The sequence below is a fragment of the Stegodyphus dumicola genome, chromosome 10, assembly GCF_044657685.1.
Source record: "Stegodyphus dumicola isolate Sdum_Otavi_A_Nest chromosome 10, ASM4465768v1".
Classification (NCBI taxonomy): Eukaryota; Metazoa; Arthropoda; class Arachnida; order Araneae; family Eresidae; genus Stegodyphus; species Stegodyphus dumicola.
Genome location: NC_140777.1, coordinates 153,379,183 through 153,402,689, shown reverse-complemented (window position 1 = coordinate 153,402,689; position 23,507 = coordinate 153,379,183). Strand labels below are relative to the sequence as shown.

General features: G+C 32.8%; 1 long non-coding RNA gene across 1 annotated transcript in view; it reads right to left on the bottom strand.

Moving 5' to 3' along the window:
• Positions 1–13,593, bottom strand: part of LOC118190209 (uncharacterized) — a 101,016-nt gene extending 87,423 nt beyond the window's left edge. The window contains exon 1 of the long non-coding RNA XR_004758382.2: positions 13,555–13,593. This is a non-coding gene — a long non-coding RNA (uncharacterized LOC118190209). The remainder of the gene's footprint in view (positions 1–13,554) is intronic.
• Positions 13,594–23,507: the final 9,914 nt, after the last annotated feature.

The following is a 23,507-nucleotide window of genomic DNA, read 5'->3' as shown; positions in this document are numbered from 1 at the left end:
TGTCATTGTGACTAAAAAGATACAAATTAAAAAAATTGTAAAACCTTTTTATAGAATACGTTTTTATTTAAATACATAATGAACAAAATCACCATATAATTTAATGGGGAAAAATAGATTAAATAGTTGCCTATACACAAATCATCTACAATTTTATATCATGAATAATAAAAGTTTATGCGCCTGAATAGCGAAATGTAATCATCGAATGGTCAGATAGAATATATAAGTAATAGATGTTACATAGAATCAAATTCAAATCTGCTAGCTATACAAATTAACACTTTATAAACATTATCTTTCTAAATTTATATAGAGTGCCCCAAGATTTTGTTATTCATGATATAAAACCCCACGGAAATATTTTAAAGACTTAACCTTTTTGTAATAGGTCAGAAAGTATGATTTTTTATAATTTAGCTAAAATAAAAACGTTGAAGTCAAAGTTTCGGTTGTTGAACGTTTACATATGTATTGTGATTGTAAAATCTTTTATTTCAGAAAACTGTTCGCGTGTTTTGGTTACGCCCATAAAACTGTGATCGTGGAAAAACTTCATTGGTTATTGGCTATGGAAAGCAGTGGTGACATAGGGCCTGCATTTACAATGTTCAGAATTTTCTACAGCTTTCTGTCTGGCAAGATGTGTCAAACTACGAAGACGGATGATTCTACGCTTGCTTAAAGGCGAAACCGCACATGACGCCATAATACGCAGAAAATGCGACAGTTTGTCTGTAAATGGTTGATGTTTACTCTATCAGTTTGCAAAACTCAAATAGTTTGTTGATACTCCTAAATCGAAGGCGGAAATTCGCAAACCTATGAAGACGATACAAATCTCTTAGAGTAAGCATCGGATATTTGCAGTGCAGCAGATCAGAGAGCGAGAAAATTCAAGGAATGAACATTAAAAAAAGTATACATAGCCACAAAATGGAAAGTAATCAGATTCGAAGTATAAAATGGGAAGGCAAGGATAACATAAATATGGTCTAGAGTTGGAATTGAGCTCAAACGTTGTATACACGCTCTTTGTGGATGAAACACAATGTAGTGAAGCGATGTTTTCATGATTTAAGACTCGTTCAGAATTTAATACTGAAATTATTTTTCACGCATATCACCGTTTCACGAATAAACTAAAAAGCTCAGTAATTTTTTGTTTTCACCATCGGATACAGCAGAAAAATAGCTTTCAAAGGAAATTGTATGAAACTTTAAACGTAGTTTCTGAGTTCTGGGCGAATTTTCAAAAATCGCTCAATTTTTTTTTTTCGAACATTTAACATCTATGACTTAAATATTCCGTCTGAAAATGTACTGGTAACAAAGTTTGGAAATTTTCACAGTTTCTCAAGGAAAAATACTCTTTACCGTCTTTTAAAACAAGAACAATAAAAATATGTGAATTGAACTGTTTCCTGCATTTGAAAAAAAAAAAAAGTATGCTGCAACATGAAGCCGAAGCATCGCTTAGAAAAACAGTTTCAAGATTACGTTGATGCGTTTGGAGTTTCCAAGTTATTACTGTATGTTACAGTATTTTTCTAGCTTCTATATAGATTTTCTGAACCGCCTTAGTTTTTATAGAAACAATTATTCGCAAAGACATTAAGTTTACCGTAGAAGTATTCTGTTATTTTATAAATGCTATTTCTCCAGTATCTTTAGTGTTTCATCAATCTTAAAAAATAAAAATTAATAAAAATAAATAAAAGGTAAACAACTGATTGTTGTTTAAATTATTTACCTTGTTACATTTAATTTTACTCCTTTTAAAAGCTTATACACCATTTTCATGCAATTTTAATGTAAAGTTAGAAATAATATATTTTCTCGTAAGTTTGTGAAGAATAACAGAAGAACGGATTAATGAAATGTTTTTTTCAATTGAATATTTTGATCAATGTCGTATAATTCTGTTGAAAAGGAGAAACTAGAAAACAGTAAGAAAATTTATATAGCGTATTATTTAAAACTCATAAATTCATTAATGTGCTAAAAGGAGAGAAATAACTTATTATATAATTTAATAGGCGTAAAAGGTTAATTATATTTTGAAAATTCATCTACAAACTTATATCATAAATATTAAAAACGTGCGCCCAAATAACTCATCTAATAATCAAATTGCATTGTAAACACATAATCAATTATCTTTATAAATTTATTAAGATATGATTGATGTCTTGATAACAAAGCCCAATTGATGAACCATTATCACAATAGGTGAATAATTTTGTTATTCATGATATAAAACCATACTTAAATATTTTAAAGACTTAACCTTTTTGTAATAGGTCAGAAAGTACTATTTTTATAATTTAGCTAAAATAAAAACTTTGAAGTCAAAGTTTCGGTTGTTGAACGTTTACATATGTATTATAATTGTAAAATCCTTTTTTTTTTTTTTTTTTTTTTTTTTTTTTTTCAGAAAACTGTTCGAGTGTTTTTGGTTACGTCCAAGGGGTTAAAAGAGGTTGAGAACAAGAGGTTAAATGAATTTTTTTACAAAATTCATCTAGAAATTTATGTCACAAATAATAAAGCCCCGTCCCTCTTCTTTAGAAAAATCAAGCTATTAGAATTTTAAAAGCTTAGGAAAGACCAAATTAAAGTTAAAAAGAAATACAACTGGGAAGGAAAGCTTAGGAAAGACCAAATTAAAATTAAAATTAAAAAGAAATACAACTGGAAAGGAAAAGTCACCAGCTTCTGAGAATAAAAGAAGCCAGCCTCAACGTAAAATTGTGATTTAAAAAATATAATAATACATAGAAGCAAAAGAGCAAAATTGGAAAAACTTTCTCCAAAATGTCGGTCGATTGTAGTTACGAATTACCGATATGTCTCTAAAATGCCAATTCGTAGCAATTACGGTCGTCGCTCCTCCCCCCCCTTTTTTTTCCTGTGAAGAAGACGGACCTTTTGTCTGATTACCCTCGAAATCTATAGAGTTTTATTTCAAATCTAAGCAAAAAAAAAAAAAAAAAAAAAAAAAAAACTTGACGGTTTGTATAATTTGTATAATTTCTTTGGCATGTTTCTCCTCCTATTTGATTCAAATTACATTTTGCTGACGTTTTTTTATAGAAATGCAAATGAAATAAATGAAAAAATTCTATTAAATAAATACTTCTTAATATATCTATATATATCTTTAAATTTTAGCAATTAAATTTACTCTCGATTATCTGGGTGCGGATTATCCGGTTTATGGATGCTCCGTGCGAGGAAATGAACACGCACACTCAACATTATGCGCGAGGGTGTATAAAAACAAACATCAGTAAGTCTGAGCATGCTCTAAAAACTTCTAAATTGCGTCTTTAGGTTCAATAATTACCTCATACAATTTATTCTGCATGTGCATAGTCGAAGGCATTGTTTCGGTTGATCACTGAGTTTTTTTAATTCGTACGTATTTTCGAGTATATTTTCTTCTAATTCTTTTAAAAACTTATTTAAAATTTTAGAACTAATACGTGAACAAAGTACATGCTACGAGTACTAATCACATGTGAGGGCCTCTTACTTCTCTCTTTGTTTAACCATATCACGAAGAGTTTCCGCCTCATTTCCATAGTCTTCCGGAAGTTTTTTTGTCAATTAGGCATGTTCAAATCTTTTGATTCATGTAAGGTTTATTTTAACGTTAAAACAAACCTTACATGAATCAAAAGATTTGAACATGCCTAATTGACAAAAAACTTCCGGAAGACTATGGAAATGGGGCGGAAACTCTTCGTGATATTGTTAAACAAAGAGAGAAGTAAGAGGCCCTCACATGTGATTGTTTGTACGGCACATCGTTTTGACTGAAAGAGCATGAAATTCTCAACATACGAAAACTTAGATTCAGCGTTGCTAACATGATTAACAAGAAACGAACAGGAGTACCAGTCAGTGATCAAATGTGCATGGAAGTAATTCAAGTTTTCCATAAAAAGAAAACATCTTTAAGATCTCGTCAGGATGGCTTACAAGAGTTAAGCAACGATATAGTATTCGAGAACTCATCACTGACAATTATTTTATCCCGAGACATGAAGGAACTCTATTAGACTTCGTCGAACAAAATGGATTCGAATACAAGGATAAAATAGCATCCCGGAAAATATTCGACAGTGAAATTAGACAAATATTTAAACGTTCTCAAATAAAGGCACACAAAATGCATGAAATGTAATAGTTTTGGATTATCCGTGTTTTTCAGTTATACGTGACCTGTTTCCCAAGCATTATCCTCGATAATCGAGAGTACACTGTACAAGTATTTAAAGTAATTTATAGTAAACCTAACTGACCAAAGCCATTTCCATTATTAGTATAAAACAGAGTTTCTTAAACTGTGGGTCGCGACCTCCTTGGAGGTCACGAAACCTGCAGCAGGGGGTCGCCAAATATTTCAGCAGTTTTGATATTTCTTTAACTTATTATTATAATTTTACGTTACCAAGCATTTTTACACAATGTATCTGAAAATAGATGAAGATAAGACAATACAGACAAAGAAAAAAAGAAAACGTTTCCACGCATTCTTTTTATAATAGAAACGTTCATTTTACTTGCTTTGCACGTGACGCTGTCATTTCGTCTGTTTATTTAAACTTTTCACATTGTTCTATGTATTAAAACTAGAAATTAAAGTTAATGACCTAAAACTTATAGTACAAGTGAAAAAAGTGACAGTTTGACTCACGCGTGTGTCGAATTTGCGCAATGCTTATAGGGTCCCATAAAATTTTCATAAATATTATGGGTGCCCTGGGGTCGTGAAAAAAATCTGTGATAAAAAGGGGTAGCAACCGAAAAAAGTTTAAGAAGTCCTGGTATAAAAGAAGATGATAAGGCTGCATTTTATGAACATCAATTAAATAAATCCTACCATTTGCACCTTTCCCGATTAACGACTTTGGTACATTTCTTTTCAGTTTAGCTCAACTTATGCACCTCTATTTATTCCATATGGGCATTAATAGGAAGGTTGAGTTACTAGTATCAGATATCCCCCTCCTCCGTCACTCTGAAGAGTCTTCATTTTACGTACTGTCCTCAGTTGACGCTAAAATTCTGTCCATTACAAATAAAGGTAAGAATCGTAACAGCATGTTGCTGTCAGTCGACCATGCATGAGATCTTTTATTTATCTTCGGTATGATAAAATTACGTAGCACATCAGTCTAAGAAATTGAATCATTCAAAAAGCTTTTTCATCTGTACTTTTTAATAAAATTTTGCAGTAAGTGTTATTTTATTCTTAAGTGTCATAAATGAAATATATTTCTAATAAACTGTGACATCACAGTTTTGAAATTCATAATTTCACTGCTATATCCTACTACTGAATCAGGGAAAAAAAATCGGATGATTATTACCAAATGTTTTAGTAACACAAAGGGCGATCTTCGATCTGTATTTCTACTTTTAATTTTATTCAAATGCGGATATACTTTAACATTTTTTGGTTTGTTTCTTTATCAAAAAAGCAATGAAGAGAAAAACACAGAAGAATTTAAAATTTACGTTATTTTTTATTCGAGTTTCTGTTTTTCGCAAAAGCAAATATTCAGTTTTACGGCCTGGCAAAAAGAGGTAATATTCTTTATTTCAGAGCAAAATGAAATAATTACATATATTTTCTAATTTTTTATTTTATTTTCTAATATTTTATCATTATATAATATTATAATATTTCTAATATTTATTAATATTTCTAATATTAATTATAATATTTCTAATATTTTATTTTATTTTCTAATATTTATTTAATATTTTATTTTCCAATATTTAGCAAAATATAAAGTAAACGCCTCTTCGAGGTGTTATCTATAACTTGAGGTTTTTCCGATTGCAAATCGATTCTCTATCGTTACCAATAATTGTTTACTTCCAAAAAGATAACATTTTAGTGCAAAACTTTTATTTCAAATACTCGAATTAGATCATAGATGGCGCTACCAATCAATGGTTCTTTCAAAAACTGAAGTAAAGCGAAGGATTTCGGACTAGGAAATGAAAAGTTTTGAATGAAAGTATCAATTAACCTCAACAATAGTCAGAAACGCTTTTGCCTATGAAATCATTTTAAATTATGTTAGGGAATTGCGTAACAAAACTCATAATTTGAAATTTTGTCTAGTTCGATGCTAAGTATGAGTTATTATTATATTTGTTCTCTTACGAGAATGTTAATGTTCTGTTACAAATTTTAATGCTCTGTCACGTATTCCCACGAGATTTTATACCTTGTGATGGGAGGGAAAGAAACAGCAGATGATTCGTGTAGTACGTACACAGCGGATTAAAATCTCTGTGAAAGATTCATTAAGATATACCGTATATTTTATTCGCGTGTTTCTGCTTTTCAGGTATTTTCCATTTTTCATTTCATTTTTCAGTTTAGTCTTGCATTTAGAAAGAGAACTCCAAAACTTTGGGCAGTTCTTGGAATTTCTTAGATTTATATTGTTTGCGCACTCATCCAAGGTCATTCTTCCGGCAAAACCAATCCTCTTCCCATCGTGAAAAATATATGACTGCGTTATTTAAACTTCGACAATTTTTAAGTGAGCAGGTTCACGCATTCAGGGTCTGGATCGAAAGCTCAATGCGGTGTATAAAGGCATGAAAAACGAAATCCTACCCATAAGGTGGGTGGTAGAAGTGAAAGAAAGCCGAAGCCTTATTCGTGACAATAAACCTCGAAAAGTCTCGGAACTTCTCATCGTTCAAAGATTGGTACTTGAAGTAATGGGGCTATCCCATGCAGCGAACACTGTTAGAAATGTTTTCGAGAAATGTATTTCTGCCAGCTCTAGTTTGAACGGCGTAACATTTTACGAGGCCGGGGAAAGTGTGTCGCCCGTAGCTTTGTCTCGTAATACATTGAGGGTACACTCAGACCCTCCTGGCCACGAAGTGTCCTCACGGTCAAAAAAAAAAAAAAAAAAAAAAAAAAAGAGTGACTCCAAAAGAACATCAGATACAAAATAAATAATACATAATACAAAATAAGATACAAATAATACTCAAATATGAAATAAAAATAGAGGAAAACATAAAACAAGCACTCCTGAACATACAAACAAAAATTAACACAAAGGACAACATCAGATCAGAATTCCAATTACACCTCGATTTGCATTAATAAATTTAAGGACATCTTGTGCAAAAGATATAAAAGCCAAAATTTTGTATTTAGAACTGCTATAACATGTAGTTGTGCACCTCCCTTTTAGTTGCAGTCGGCCTATAAATATATATATATATATACTGATTTAAACCAAATCCTTCAAAATTATCCTTATATTATCAATTTTGTAAAGCTTCCTCTGATCGGCGAAAATAGAACAGTCCTCCACAAAATGCTTCGCGTCTCCAGTTGCATTACAAAAAGCACAAAGTTCATTATTTTGTAAGTTGAATCTCTTAAAATAATAGGGAAATCTCCCGTGGCCAGTAAGGATTTGGTTTAAATCAGTATATATATATATATATATATATATATACAGGGTGATTATAATTAAAGTTTAAGTTTCAAAACGCTATAAAAAAAGAACCACTCATGGAAATGACGTTAAATTTGAAAGGAATGTTATTGATGAAGGCGGAAAGCGTATGGCAGAAGAAAAAATTTAGTTTCAAAAGTTAGCAACAGATGGCACTGCAAGCGGAAGAAGACATAAATTAAAATTTTAGTTAAATTTCAGTGTTATAAAGCCGCCAGGTACCAGGCTGTTCCTCATTTCGCGTCTCAGACGTTCGCCATGGGTGTTTCACTGCAGGATCGCGTCTGCTGGTAAAGCTGTATTACAAGAATGATGATTGTGCAAGAGTAGCTCTGCAAAAATTCAGGACACTGAAGGGTATAAAAGAAGGCGTTGGTCCAATGAGTGTCGTAGGTATAAAGAAAATGATGCAAAAATTCGAAACGACAGGTTCGTTTGATGTGCAATCTGGTAGAGGGAGAAAACGAGTGCATTCGACGGTAGTTGAAGAAGTGGCCACAGCATTACAAGAGGGGTCGGCCGGTGGTGTGCAACCGTGCAGTGCACGAGAAATTGCCTGAACATTGGACAGGCCTACGAGCGCGGTGCTGAAAATTGTACGAAATATCCTGCAATGCTATCCGTACAAAATTGGCCATGTGCAGAAGTTGCTTCCGTCTGACTTGACAGCTAGGGAGACGTTTGCGTTAGAATTCCTGGCTCGCATGGAAGTGGATAATGAATGGCCGTGGAAAATTGTGTGAACAGATGAAGCCCATTTCCATCTGATAGGATACGTGAATACCCAGAATTGTCGAATATGGGCAACAGAAAATCCACTGGCAACGCACCCCGTACCACTTCATCCTGAAAAGGTCACGGTATGGTGTGGCTTTACGGCATCATTCATCCTACAACCATATTTTTTCGAGCAGACGGGTGCTTCCGGTCTGTTATCGCAACCGTCACTGGTCAGAGGTATGCATCGATTTTGCGCAACCACGTGATTCCAGCTCTGCAACAGCGTAGACGTGTGGATGAAATCATTTTATGCAAGATGGCGCTCCTCCGCACATTGCACATCCCGTGAAGCAGCTGCTGAGGCGCCATTTCGGAAATGCTCGAATTATCAGCCGTCATTTCCCTACAGCCTGGCCGTCCCGATCGCCTGATCTTACTCCGTGTGATTTCTGGCTGAGGGGATATCTGAAGGATGTTGTGTTCCGTGCTCCAACTGCAAATTTAGCGGAATTAAAGGCACGCATTTCGCAACACATTCTGAACATCACCCCGGAGACACTGCGATCCGTTGTGGAACATGCTGTTTGTCGCTTTCAACTTGTTGCACACAACGGTGGACACCATATTGAACATGTTTTGCGCCAGTCTCGCGACACTTCCGAACTGCTTTGATGAATGGTTCTTATGCGGTATGTCGCCGCAAAACTCTTGAAACCGATTTGTTCCTTTCGATGTGATATGTACAGTCATGCAAATAAAATTATTCAACAATTCTAATTTGTCAATGCGTTTTAATGTGTAACTTCCACCTTAGCCGTTGTTTTACGAATCATTTCTCGTTTCTCGTCGTGATTTTCCCGCTTACAGCGCCATCTGTTGCTAACTTTTGAAACTAAATTTTTTCTTCTGCCATACGCTTTCCGCCTTCTTCAATAACATTCCTTTCAAATTTCACATCATTTTCATCAGTGGTTCTTTTTTTATAGCGTTTTGAAACTTAAACTTTAATTATAATCACCCTGTGTATATATATATATATATATATATATATAGGCCGACTGCAACTAAAAGGGAGGTGCACAACTACATGTTATAGCAGTTCTAAATACAAAATTTTAACGTTCTGAGGCTACTCGTTTTTGAGTTATGCGAGATACATACGTACGTACGTAGAGACGTCAGGGAAAAAAATCTCTTAGAATCTCTTCGTAACGAAAAAAATTTTAAATCCATTTTGCAATCCGTTTTAAAAAAAACAGTCATTTATTCTGCCCTTATGTACAGATGTCACGAAAAAACTTCGTCAAATTGCACTCGATAGCGGTCAAAATGGATACTTTCATTGAAATATATTCGACATTTTTCGCGATTATAGTACTTCCTTTACTTCGTACAAGTAAGTAAAAAGGAAAGGTTTAAAAAAAAAAAAAAAAAAAAGAGAGATATTGTTGCCAATATGTCCATTTCTCCGGGCAACTTTTACTGACTGATATCTGCTTCAATGGAAATTCTCAAATCGCAGAATTAATTGCTCAGTTGGAAAATTAAAGTACTGATAAACATCCATTCGTATTTTGTAGATGCAATACAATAGTTTCATATTTTTAGCAACCAGCAACGTTACCTTCAGACATTTTGAATAGATTTATGACTGAGCTTGTATTTTTCATTTTTCGAAGACGAATCTTTCTTGTATGCTTCTTTTATAGTATCTGTCATTCTTTTGCAATCTTGCTGCATGCTAGAAATGACAATCCAATTACGAGTTAAGGATTACAAATTACAAAATTATAATTAAATGATAAATTTTATGATATGACATCTTTATCAGCGATTAACTGAAAATCAATCGTCTACTTCTTCGCAATAGTCCTCTTGCAAATATACGCACTTTCGCCAGTGTTGAGTTCTTGAGTTATGAACACTCAAGTCTGCAACATATAATTTTAAGGTATTTTAAAATCCCCTAATCCCATAATTAACTCTCTGGGACGTCCGGACACATCATTTTGATATTTGCATTGTTTATATTTGCATTTGATATTCGCATTGTCATTTGATATTAGCCTGATAGCAAGTGACTTACAACATTACGTGCGAGCCGAATGCACGACCCAAAACTAATAAAAACAGTTTTTTAAAGCAAAATAAAAAATTTTTATTAAAAAATGAACTAAATTTTAAACATCTCTTATTACACATTTATTGAAATAGATATAAATGATAATAATTATAACTATAACGCAAAGAAAAAAAAAACGTTCAAGCTTAAATTTATTTTCGCTCTGAAATCTAAAGTTTGCTTCCTGCAATACATTTCTTTTGGCTTCAGCTTTGTAGGTCAGACTTATTGACTACTAAATATTAATATTTCAGACTGTAATTTATTTCAAATAATTTTAATATGTTTAATTAATCATTAGTTAACTTAGTTTAATTTAAAATACAATAAAACATTATGAAAATTTTCAAAATTTTCAGAGAAGATTTCTCAACTGAGAGAAAACTTGAAAATAAATAATGACAATTTAGTCTCTTTTTTTCATTTATTAAATTTTTCTTCGCCGCATAAATAATTCGTATGTTTGTACGTAAATAATTACAAACTCCTTTATTTTTATCTATAGCTTGACACTTGATTCGGTTCTGATAAAGTTTGTAGTCCTGAAGAAAAATTACAAGCTATTACCTTCAGGGCGGATAATGCTAATCGGTCAGTCAAGTCCTTTTCTTATCTGTGAAATCTGTTTCTTATCTGTTTCTTTCAACTGTGAAAAATTCCTATTCGCATGTACTTATTACAATAAAGGTACAAATTAAATTAATTATTACAATAAATAAAATAATATGCACTTATTACAATATACGCTTACTACAATAAAGAGATTTTTCTTAACATCAAAATTTATAGCTGAGCTTACTAATTTTTTAAAACTATGAATTTTATTAATTTTTAAATACCAAAACGAAATTAATAACCCTTCTGGGCCAACGTTTTTTGGATTAAAAAAATTTATAACTGAGCTTACTAAGTAATACTAACTTACTAACTAAAAAGCAAATCTATATCTTCTATATTAGCTTACTAACTAATAAGCAAATCTATATCTTCTATATTAGCTTACTAACTAATAAGCAAATCTATATCTTCTATATTAGCTTACTAACTTATATTAGCTTATATAATCTATATTAGCTTAATAACTAATAAGCAAATCTATATCTTCAATATCCTTCAATAAGTTATATATCACTATAAGGTATTTTCTTCCTCCTTGCAGCATGCTTTCGGGGCGTAACGGTAGCACATTCGACGCGTATTCGAGAGGTCCAGGTTCGAGTCCCAGCCAGGGCATTGCATATTTTTCACATCTTCTGCTTCAAAATAACTTAATAACTCTACGTCACATTGAAAATTAATTAGCTCAATTTCTAGTCTTTCTAAAGCACTATTTACGTTCGCTGTTAATAATTGTGAAAATAATGTAAAATTGGCCGTAAAATAATTGAAATCTTTAAATCACTGTATTTGCAACAAACACACAATTGGAATATATTGGAGGGCGGCATAAAATTGTTTCGTGGGACGCATATGGCTCGCGAGCCACGAGCCATATGCAAACACTATACCACTAACTACAATACCATGACTTCTGCTTTTTTTTTATTTATTTAAAGAAAAAGAAATTCTCGCGCACCACAAAGTATCCCACGAGACTTACAAATCCTAAGTAAAAAAGGCAAAATCGTAAGTAATAACATCAAATTTCAATAATACAATGAAATCATACACAAAGAAAAAAAAACACGCAAAAAAAGTTAAATACAAAAATATATAAATGTATAAAGAACCATTTACAGTGTTTAAAATAAAAGTCAAAAAAGTCGTTAAAAGCTCGGTAGGCCGAAGCTGAAGATAGAAAATCCTAACATTTCGGCGGCCAATGAATTCCAATTAATTTTAATCTGCATTTCAATAGATTCCTTGCTTTATCAAGAAATGGGCAGTCAAAAATCAGGTGGAATACACTTTGTTGAACGCTAAGATTGCAATAATACAACTTGGAAGACGTCAGCTTAAACCGTTCGAGATAAACTTTAAACTTACCGTGTGCAGATAAAAAATGCGTAATTTTAAAATGAGCAACAGGTATTTATTTTTCAGTCTTTCAAAAATAGATGAGTTCTGTTTGGAGGAAATTTTAGTCATATTGGGTTGCAGCAGAGACTTGGAGTTCTTGGAAAGTTTCGTTAGCTATGGTACTGTGTCTGATAGTGTTGTCTACTCTTCTTTGTACAGATACAGTGAAATTTCATTATTTTATTTGTTTAATATTTTATTTACCATTTTTTTTAATATTTTAAGATTTCCGTCAGTTTTTAGGTTATGAACTTATGCACAAGATACTATTTTAAAGCAATCATATGTGGTCCAGGAGCGAATTAATACATTTTGCCTAAATTCCTACGGGGAAGAATTGTTTTGGTTTACGAACATTTCAGTTAACATTGGCCTCCAGAAACGTATTAAATTCATGAACAGAGGTTTCACTTAATCTGGTTTCGCACTAGTGTTACCAATTTTGGAGTCACAAATCAGTTATCGTTATTTAATTGTCATACTTTTTATATATGCGTTGTAGCTTAATTTTCTGTACTTCTAGTTGCAATTATTGCGGTAGGACTATATCTCTATAACCCTATGGTGAAATTGTGTCCCGCACACTTATACCTCTTCCTGTGCTTCTTACTGTCTATATACGTCAGCCTAATTTCATCCTTGTTTTGGTTTCCTCTCCTTTTTCTAAGCTGAGCTGTACTTACGCGTACTTAACTAAGGATCCATGTTTTCTTGTGTTTTACAGCTTATAATGATCTATATGATCAGTCTGTTGAATTTCATCTGTTAATTTAAATCTCTCATAAAATTTTTGTAAGTGGCAAAGCCACTTGCCCCGTATTTTATATTTTAATGCAAGTAATTGCTAATCTGGAGGACTAACCTTTTGCCACTCCATTATCAGTGTAGGAGAATTTTCTAACCAAAAATTCGAAAAGTGTATTCAACGAGAGTATCCTATTTAGCACGTTCGATAAAAGGGTGTGACCGGCGATATTTTTTATCGCCGCCTCTACTGCCATAAACGGTCTCTTTTTAAGGCTTCTTTCAAAAGGGCTCGTTTAATCAATTACGTAATAGCGGACAGCACTGCTGCTGCACAGACAAAATAAATAATAATAATAATAAAAGATACTCGCTTCGAGTTTAGAACGTGAAAGGACTGAGGATGGAATAAAAAAAAAGAGTATATATTCGAACCTGATGATGAGCAAATTGTTGTCCTGACCTGCGTTTTATAAATAATGACATCCTTTTTAAAAGTATGTGCTTCGCGCTATTGACGTCACCCCAATTTCACACTTCCCGGATGTGAAAATGACGCCCTCTAGTGTTGTCGTTGCCGTCTCCTTAATGTGTCCTGTGTTTACACTCTATTGACGTGTGGCAATGGGAATCACTGATTGGTTAGACTTCCTGTAGAATATGTTTACTTCTTCTATCTGCAAATCATTTTTCTTTTCTGATATCAGTTTTAAAATGAAAATGATTTTGCAGTTTGGTAACTCAACTCGAAACAGCTGGTTAGCTAGTTCACATTTTTTGATATGCCATGCTTAGGCAATAAAAACAAAAGCAAATGCCTGCACCCAGTCGCTCTTTTCACACAACATTTCGCAGTTATATCACAATTGTCAGGGTTCTTAGGTTTATTTAAAAACAGCAAATTACTAATCACTACAGTCTCTGTTTCCAACGGCACGTTAACTTCCAGAAAGAAAGTTTAAAATGCTGAAGCGCAACACATAGTGACGGAAGAAAAAATTGGCACTATTCACGATATTTATAACAGCATATCTTATATCTTTGTGCAACTAACTATTCGAGCGTAGGCTCTCCACCAATGGTCTAGCTAAAACTACTGTCGAAACGTGGCGACGGGTTGGCTGCATGGGTGTTTTAAGTAGTTTTACCCATGCGTAATGTGAATTTAAGCCGCTTTATCTCAAGAAAGCCGACACCTACAAGTAGATGAGTTACAACCGCTGAATAACGATAGTTGAGCTGGGCGGAGGGAGCTGGCTGCACTGGTGTTTTTGACATTTTTTGCAACGTAAATATGAGCCAGTTTCGCTTATAAAAGAACACCTCGAAGGCATCCATTTCGTTAGGCAGATAGACTTTCTACCTTAGACAGAATAACTAAAACCAACCGTCATGGTAAAATTTCGTAGAAGCTGCTACAGCTCTATAGAAATTCCTGTATAAATGTTTCTCTATAGCATTCTATGGAATTTTTACAAAGGCATGATAAAATAGTATTCTATAGAAATTTTCAAAATTTCAAATTCTAATCAAAGCGAATTTTAATTTTTAATGTACTACATGGCAGTGATCTCAAACTGTCGGGCCGTCTGCTGCCCCCCAAGCAATATGCATCTAATGAATTCATTTCAATTATGCCTTTTTTTGCAAATACGGTGTTACAAATATTTCAAGAAGATTTTATTTAAAGTCCGAGTTCACATTATTTTGATTACCACTAAAACTGAACATGAACAACGCACCACAAAATCAATAAATGGTGCTAGTTAATTCAGACTGTGATATAAATCTTTTTCAAAGATCTCAGTTCCTACTTGTCAAAAAACCAAATACGCTCGTTACAGATTTATGCTTTGTTAAGGAATACTGTACGAGAACAGCTTTTTTCCACAATTGGAAATTAACAAGAAAAGACTCCTATTCATTAATGAACATCTTCAAGGCTAACAAACTTGATCAGAATCAAAATGTCATCAAGTGTCAGTGAAAAATATAGAAAATTTCAGAGAAAAATGTAAAAAATAAAAAACCTCTACATATAATAAAAGAAAGAGTCTCTGTGTGTGTGTGTGTGTTTTGTTTGCGCTGCGAGTAAGCTAATAGACCCACGACTACGAAATTTGGTACATAGGGTGCATCTAGACAAGAGACAGTGCACCTCGAAGCGATTTTTTTCGAAATTCGAATTCGAATTTTTTTAATTTTATGTTTTGTGACAAATCACGTCATTTTTGAGACATAATGGGCTATAGGAAAGCGAGATTTTACTCTACACACTCCATTTTCACATCGTCATGAAACGTAGGCACTGAGCTATTTTACGAACTTAAAAAAAATTTCGTATTTCAATAAATCGATTAAATACGAAATTATTTAACAAAGGGTGCTCAACACCTTTTCAACAGGATTTTTTCTAAAAAAGTTTATTTTAAAAAATGTACAGTTTATTTTTCTTTGATTTTTGGACAACGTTAAACTTTTATCCTTGCGACTGCTTTTCAAAAAGAATTTTGGAAAAATGATAATATTTTGTATTTTAAAAGAACTTTTTAAATGAAGCTTCCGAGTACACTTCTCACATCTCACATTTTTAAAAATGTGATTTTGGCAACAATTTCCTGTCTTATTGTTGTTGATAGATTTTTGATGAAATCGCATCATTTTGAATAGTTTCATTCTTTTAGAAATATGGGTTTCGCAACAATTTTTCATCGTATTTCTTATGTCACTGTTTTTAAGAGATTCACATATTTCATTGTCATTTTTATATGTACTGTATAATACATTTTGATTGATATTTTTATAACGTTGTTCTGCAGAGTAAATTTCTGCGCGGAAGTTTATTTTTTTTTTAATTGCTTTCAAATCACTCATGTTATTGTTTGCTTATTTCACTGTTTGTAAGATACTGAAATGTTTTGCATAATTTTCTTTAACGGAAAGTTGGTTAATTTTTCATTAGGATAATTAATATTTGTATTAAGGGATACAGCTTATTTATTGCTCATTTCACTGCTTTTAAGATATTGAAAAGTTTTGAGTGATTTTTTTTAGGAAACAAAGTTCTTAACCTCCTTTGTTAAGTCCTCCTTCAAACCGCATTTGAGTTGTTAAGATTTTGTAAAGGGAAGTTGATTAATTTATTTATTAGGATAATTAATATTTATATTAAGGGATATTGCTTATTTCATTGTAATTTTGTTATACGTAATAACTTGTTTTTTTATGAAGTTGTTCTGCAGAGTAAAATTCTACGCAGGTTTTAAATTAACGTTTGGTGTTCCCTTCAGACACTTTTCCGGTACATTTAAAAGCCAGACGAAGGCTGGCAGCGAAGCTGCTAGTAAATTATAATTATTTACATGTAAGAATTGTATTTTTACTTAAGCTTCGAAGAAAAAACTCATAAATAAAAGAAAAAGATTCGGTTATCATTTTTATTCTCAACTTTCGTCCGGCTTAGAAATTTTTTCCTAAAAACGTAGAACGTTTTCATAATTTATTTATTTTTAGTTTAAACTAAAGTAAGTTATTTAATGGTTAATAAAACATGTAAAAATTATTTGAAATAAATGTCAGGCTGGAACTTTAGTATTTACCTGTCAATATATTGTATAATCAATAAAAATGTCTTGCATATACCAAACTTAAGCATCTGTAGAGATATCATCAGAGAGCATCTGTAGAGTCTACGTTGGAAAATTTAAATCTCTTAGCAGATGTGTAGCATAAAAGCTTAATTCTTTGCTCTCTTGTAGAATTTCCAGTTGAAACAAGTTAAAATTCATGAGATAGTTACGAGCAGTAGCTTTTTTTTTTAGAAATTTCTATTGATTTTGTCGAGCAACTTATCGATAGTTTCAATATTTTAAGATCCTCATGTAGTCTTTGATTGTGCACTTAGAAGTGTGTGATAATAATGATGCGCAGATATTTGCTTCGCACGTGTTGGAGTTTGAGCAGATTATTTTTGGTAAGAGTATCCCAAGCCGGTGAAGCATAGGTAAGGACTGGATTCACAATCTATATATATAAAAGAAGAATGTCTGTTTGTTTGTCCTCTAATAACTCAGTCATTACTATAGCTATCGTCAACAAACTTTCTACAATTCTTTTCTGGGTTCTGGGAAAGGTCGACGTCCCTTTTTTTGGAAAAAAAAAAAAAAACAGCTAAAATCAGAGATATTAGTTAAAAACTCTGAAAACGCTAATTTTCGCCGTCATTTTTCCTAGTGGCAACAGTCTCGAATGCTGGAGATACAAATCTGCTTTATTTCGAGAACTGTTGCCACTGCTCGCTTTCAAATCGTAGAGTTTGTTAATAAAAAAATTGTAATTCTAAGTTTTGCAATGAAATAAAAGTAGCGGCCCACCGGCGGCCGAGCGGTAACGTCGCTGAACACTGGTAGTTCGGTCCGAGGTTCGAATCCCGCGAACGGGCTGGCTGCATGGGTGTTTTCGTGGTTTTCCCCATGTGTAACGTGTATACGAGCCAGTTTCCCTTAAAAAGTCCTCCACGAAGGCATCCCTCCCTTAAGGCAGATAGCCCTTGAGTGCTTTGTCGTAATCTAATAAACCAAACCAAAACCGAAATAAAAGTAGCATTTCCAAACATTAAATACATTATTCCCGATTCCAAAAATTCGTGGGAAGCTATTTCGACTATTGCCATCTTCGTACGACTTTAATCAGCCGATATATTGATTAAAAACTCCGAAAATATTAATTTTTGCACTCATTTTCCCGAGTGGCAACTGTCTTGGGCGTTGAAGATAAAGATGCTTTATTTCGAAAAGCGTTGCTACTGCTCGCTTTCAAATCGTAAAGTTTGTAATCAAACATTTGTAAGTTTTACAAAATCTATGTGTATAAAGAAGGATGTCTGTCTGTGCGTTTGTTCGCATTACTGATTTCTAATCAATTATGATGAAATTTTTCGACTAAAATTGAATGTAGGTGAAATATAGGACGGAACTTGAGATTTTATGACGATTTGATTAGAAAGATCGAAACCATTAAAAACTGCTTGCCGTTGTTACTGATATAATGTCAGAGAATTAGTTTATTTTTCGACTGAATTTTTTTATGTGGATTCCATATCACATCAGACTGAAAAATGTATTATTATGAATCGTTATTAGAGAAGGATTACAGTATCGTTCTGTCAGTTGTTAGATACATTAATCTCAATCTAATTTAAGTGGCATCGGGTACATCCGCTAGTTGAAATATAAATGAGACATCTTTTCTGAAGTCTAATTTGAAATAATTGCCTATAATTGTAAAACGGCAGTTGATGACTTTTGTTGCTTTATTCTTAATATTTTCTATGTATAATTGCATCAAAAAGAGACACGTGTTTCTTCGAAAAAATATTTATATGCTTTCTAAGAAAAATTAACAACTCAGATTTATGGCCATTGTTGAATATTCTCCATTTTGTGCAACAGTCTTCAATTATTGGCATTAACTCTTGCATTTTTCGGATCGCATGGTTTGCGTTTGCTGATTTAACTGCCAAAGCTGTATCATCATCATAGCAGCCCATAAAATAAATTTATATATTTTACTGGTTTGGGAAAGACACATAGAAAAGGTAGAAGATAGGACCTAAGATAGAGCTCTGTGGAACTCCAGCTCTGATTTCTCGTAAATCTGATGGTGCTTTACCATTAGTAACTGTAAATGGCGTATTTGTAAGGAAGGACATAATTAGAAGTATTATTTCTCTATGGAAATCTAGGTTTATTAATTTTTAAATTAGTCCCTCATGTCAGAAGTAGTGAAACGCTTTCGCCATGTCCAGCATGAATTGGGTAACATTTTGACGATTATAAAGAGTCACGGCAGCGAACTCAACAAGTCTTACTAATTTTTTAGTAGTAAAAAGATTTTGTTGGAACCCAAACTGTTCAGGGGGGAGAAGTTCAAGATATGTTTTCATTCTACACAGGGTGATTCTTTCAAAAAATATTCCTAAACCTGATAATAGGCTGCTTAGCTTGTAAATATCTGGCCTGGTTGTGTCTTTCCCAGTAGTAAAATGATGATTTTGGCATATTTCCATTCTTCAGAGACGTAAGAAATATTCAGACAGGCATTAATTCTGCTAGAAAATTTGGCAATAAATGTTTTTGGTAAGTTTTTCATTGCAGCATTAGAAATATTGTCAAATACGGGTTATTTTTTAATTTTTGATCTTTTAATGATATTGGCTGGGTCGTTAGGGGTGGCAAAATCAGTTTTGTTTTTCACAGTAGAGGCGTTTATTCAGTTTCTCACAAAATAACAGACTTCATATACAAACTTGACATCTTGAGGTGAAGCATTTGGAATAAATTGTTTCTCAAAGTGGTCCGCACAAACTGCTACTTTTTCTTCATGTGATAATTCATTTAAATAGATCTATTGCATGTATAGCTTCTTTCAAGTATATTAATAAACGCCCAGATGGAGCCATCAGTGATATAAAAACTCAGAATTTTGTTTTTCCATTTTTCATTTCTGTATTCTTTAATATTTTTCTTAATTTCCTGTCGAGTTCTCGTTTAAGATTTGGATCCCACGCAACATCCCATAATTTTCTGGGAACTTTCCTTCCGACATCCTTTATATACCCTTCACTAATAGTGCTGCTACCTGCTTTCTGTGACTGGTTATTTTAGGCTGACGCCGAAAGTAGGCGGTGGTCACATTAACGTGATTTATTAACCGACTATGTATTTATTACTCGAAATCTCAAAGCAAACTATGAATGTCAATATCTTGGTCAGTTTCTGACAGTGTTTTGATTTTACCATGCATAATGAGTATAAAATAAAAAGTTAGGATTCTTAATGTTTACAAACTGATTTTTTTTTAATAAAAATTCCAAAACACGAATATTTGCGTCATTTAAAACGTTACGAAACCAAAAACCAGGAAGACTTTTATGGACAGTGTGTACTTAACGTTCTTTGTGACTCTTGTGAACTGAAAAATTTTGAAATTTTATTATACACAGTGACTAAGAATTGCTAAAATACATGCAGTCCGTTAAAAATAAAGATATCTACTGTGAAAATTTGTGCATAATCATTTATTTGTAACAGAAAAATTAACCTAAAAGAAAAAAAACACACGGTACTTTTGATAAACTGATCTCTCGTGTAAATTGAGGTTTATAATAACATAGATAGCGGCATACTTTGTTTGCGTATGTTGTTTGTATTAAATCATTTCCTTTGTTATAGTGACAATTGACAGACATTATCAATGTTTAACAGATAAATAAATTCACGTAAATGATTTGTTTTGCAAGTGATAGTAAATAGATGTTTTTAAGAATGAGTTCAATTGTTACGCTATAAAGAGGTAAGAAATTTATTTCAAGTACTCTCGGAGAAACTTACTTGAAAACAAGCACAAATGCTTCATACGCTGTTTTGGTTTTAAAGTTGAAACTAGATACATTGGTAGGAACACGCTAAATCCGTAAAGTATGAAAATATATAGACGCTTAATACAAAAGTCCTTACCTAGCCTTTGTTTTCGCCACTAATGTTATACACATCCTATCATAAAAATGTTTTGACAATATTTTATGTATTCTAACATTATATGTGGTCTTCCGGTTCTTATGTGTCCTTATGTTTAGGAATATTTTATACTCATTATAAAAAACAGAATACAAAAAGGTCTACTCGCGTACGACAAAAATTTATCGAGATATTTAATTTCGCAGTCTGCAGTTTTCGATTTCATTTCAACTGGCCTTGAGGTTTTGGTTCGGTTTAGTTGATTATGGCAAAACACACTAGGTTATCTGCCTAAGGGAAGGGATGCCTTCGTGGAGACTTTCCTAAGGGAAAGTGGCTCGTATACACGTTACACATGGGGAAAACTACGAAAAGTGGTGAGCCTCCTGGCCTTGAGATGTCGGTTAATGAATGTATTAGAATAATTTGTAGTTATTTTGTTTTCTTTGAATGATATTTATTGATATTCTTGTGTAATTTATTAATGTGTAACGTAATTTATAATTCTGCTACAAGAGGAAAGCAGGAAAGAAATTTCACACTATTAATTTATAAGTTTCAAATGTAATAATACCTTATTACTATTCTCATGGAGTTTTGCTACTTTAGAATAATCTAATTATCATACAGAAAAGTTAATTAAATTAAAAATATTTTTAATTAATGCAAATAATGTTACGATTTGTCTCTGTGCTGATACTTAAGCTTGCTAGTGTTTCCTAGAACACGAATTCTAGAAGATTCTACGAACAAGATCCCCTTTCTGTGAAACGTTATATTGACAATACGTTTCATGACAATCTGAAGAGAAACGATTTGTACATAATCTAATACACCAGAAACCTTTTTTTTTTTTTTTTAAACATTGTTTTATTTTTAGTTTCTTGTAAATGCAAGCACATCACAGCACAGTAACAGCTAATCCACAGTATAAATATACATTACAGTGTGACCAACACCTGAAGGGAAGAATAGAAAAGGGACAAAGTCATGAATGAACTGATTCCCTCTCTCACTGCAACTCATTTGCATTTCATACACGATTCTCCTGCGGCGTTCCTGACATTTTGTTGCCCAGCGCCATATGTTGTCCTTTTATTGCCTTTTTTTTTCGCTTTCATGTTTCGCCCATGTTATTTCAAGCATGTGTGTCACTTTATATATTTCTAACTATATTATTCCGTAATTTATTGAATTTTTAAATGTTAACGGACTTTTACGTCACCCAGTATATGTCTATGATCAATGGTTGCAGAAAAAAAGCCGGTAAATAAAAGCATTACGTAATAATATATTCTTCAGCAGGAACTGAAAGATTATTTCAAGCAGCGAGAACGAAAGAAATATGTTAAAAACTCTTTTGAAGAAGGATTTCTTTTGACAAAGAAAAATAAAATATTCTCCAGCGACATATTTTACTATAACTTAAAAATTCACTAATTTATCAAAACACGGTAAAAATAATGTTAAGTACTTTCAATGTTTTTCTTATATGTAAGAATATATACCAGGTGCTCTATAAGTGACAGAAAAATTAAAATTTAATAATTCGAAAACTGCGGACAGTAGCACGCTGCGGTTTTCAAAGAAATTAGCATAAAATTAACATATTCGTTTTAATGAAAAATTTTATTACAAGAATAGTTACATTTTTTTTTACCGACAGGTTTTGCTAGTTGTGTCAGAAGTTCATTTAATAGCGCAGTATAGCTTCCAACGCAGCTGAGATTAGAAATGATCCCAAGTAAGATTAGAAATACAAAACAAATCGGCTGTCAGCAGAGTGACCGTCAGATGCGCCGAGATACTCCGCACAGTGTCTAGTGGATTCATATGATGGCGGATAATGTTGGCTTAACTTTGTACACTTGTGACTTCAAGTAAAAATGCAGTTATTCTGGCAATAGAATGTTTCGTAATTAAAAGAAATTTTATGTCTTTCTGCGCATTTCTGTGAAAACCGCACCTCGCTACTGTTTATGTTTCCCAAATTGTTGAATTTTTATTTTTTCGGTTACTTTTCGATCACCCCTGAATAATTAGCAGATTGAATAAGTGAAGTATGTATAAGTAAACTGCAGATCAAATAATTATCGATGTCGATACCTAAATGGAAAAATTAAACAAATAAATAAATGTGCACATTTTATGAATAAATATAGTGAGCTAATGAGTTAAACTTACCTTCCTATCGCTTCTTAATTTCAACTTACAACTTCCGGCCAGAACGTAGTTTTAGAATCACAACTGAATGCAAATCGAGGAAGAGCGGTTTTTAACCGCGATGTTCTACTTTCTTAGAAAGAAACAGAGATTCTGGCTAGCGCGCGTCCGTCTTTTTAGGCTACTCTCTCTTAAGCTATTATTACGCCCGGCCGTACTTTAGGCCCTTGATAGCTTCGCAGTCAATTAGCATTAAGAGGCCAACTCCGTTAGAATCTTGATAGCTTCGGCTATGGCTATGTCTTTTTAGTTAAGATTATTAAGTTTTAATTCTTAGTTTCCTAAGTTCAAGCCCGAGTGTCGCCTTTATTGTAAAACTCGAAGATAGAGTTCTGTTAAATCTTATTTGAATAATAAAGGGTCTTTTAACTTTTTCCAAGCTTTAATTATTGTCTCACGAACTCAAGCGATTATTCGCTTACTAGTTCTTAGATTCTTCACATTCAACTATAACTAAAAGCACACAGTTAGAGGATCTTACAGCCTTTCATGCATATAATAGTACGAATTATTTTTCAGGGTGGTCCCGTGTTGACTAGTAAATCCGTATGTTTGTAGATCCGCTGTATACGTCTGTTGAAGAATACTCAGTCGGTTACAGGTAAGAGTCGATAAATGTAACCTGGTACATCTGAAAATTCATGTCAG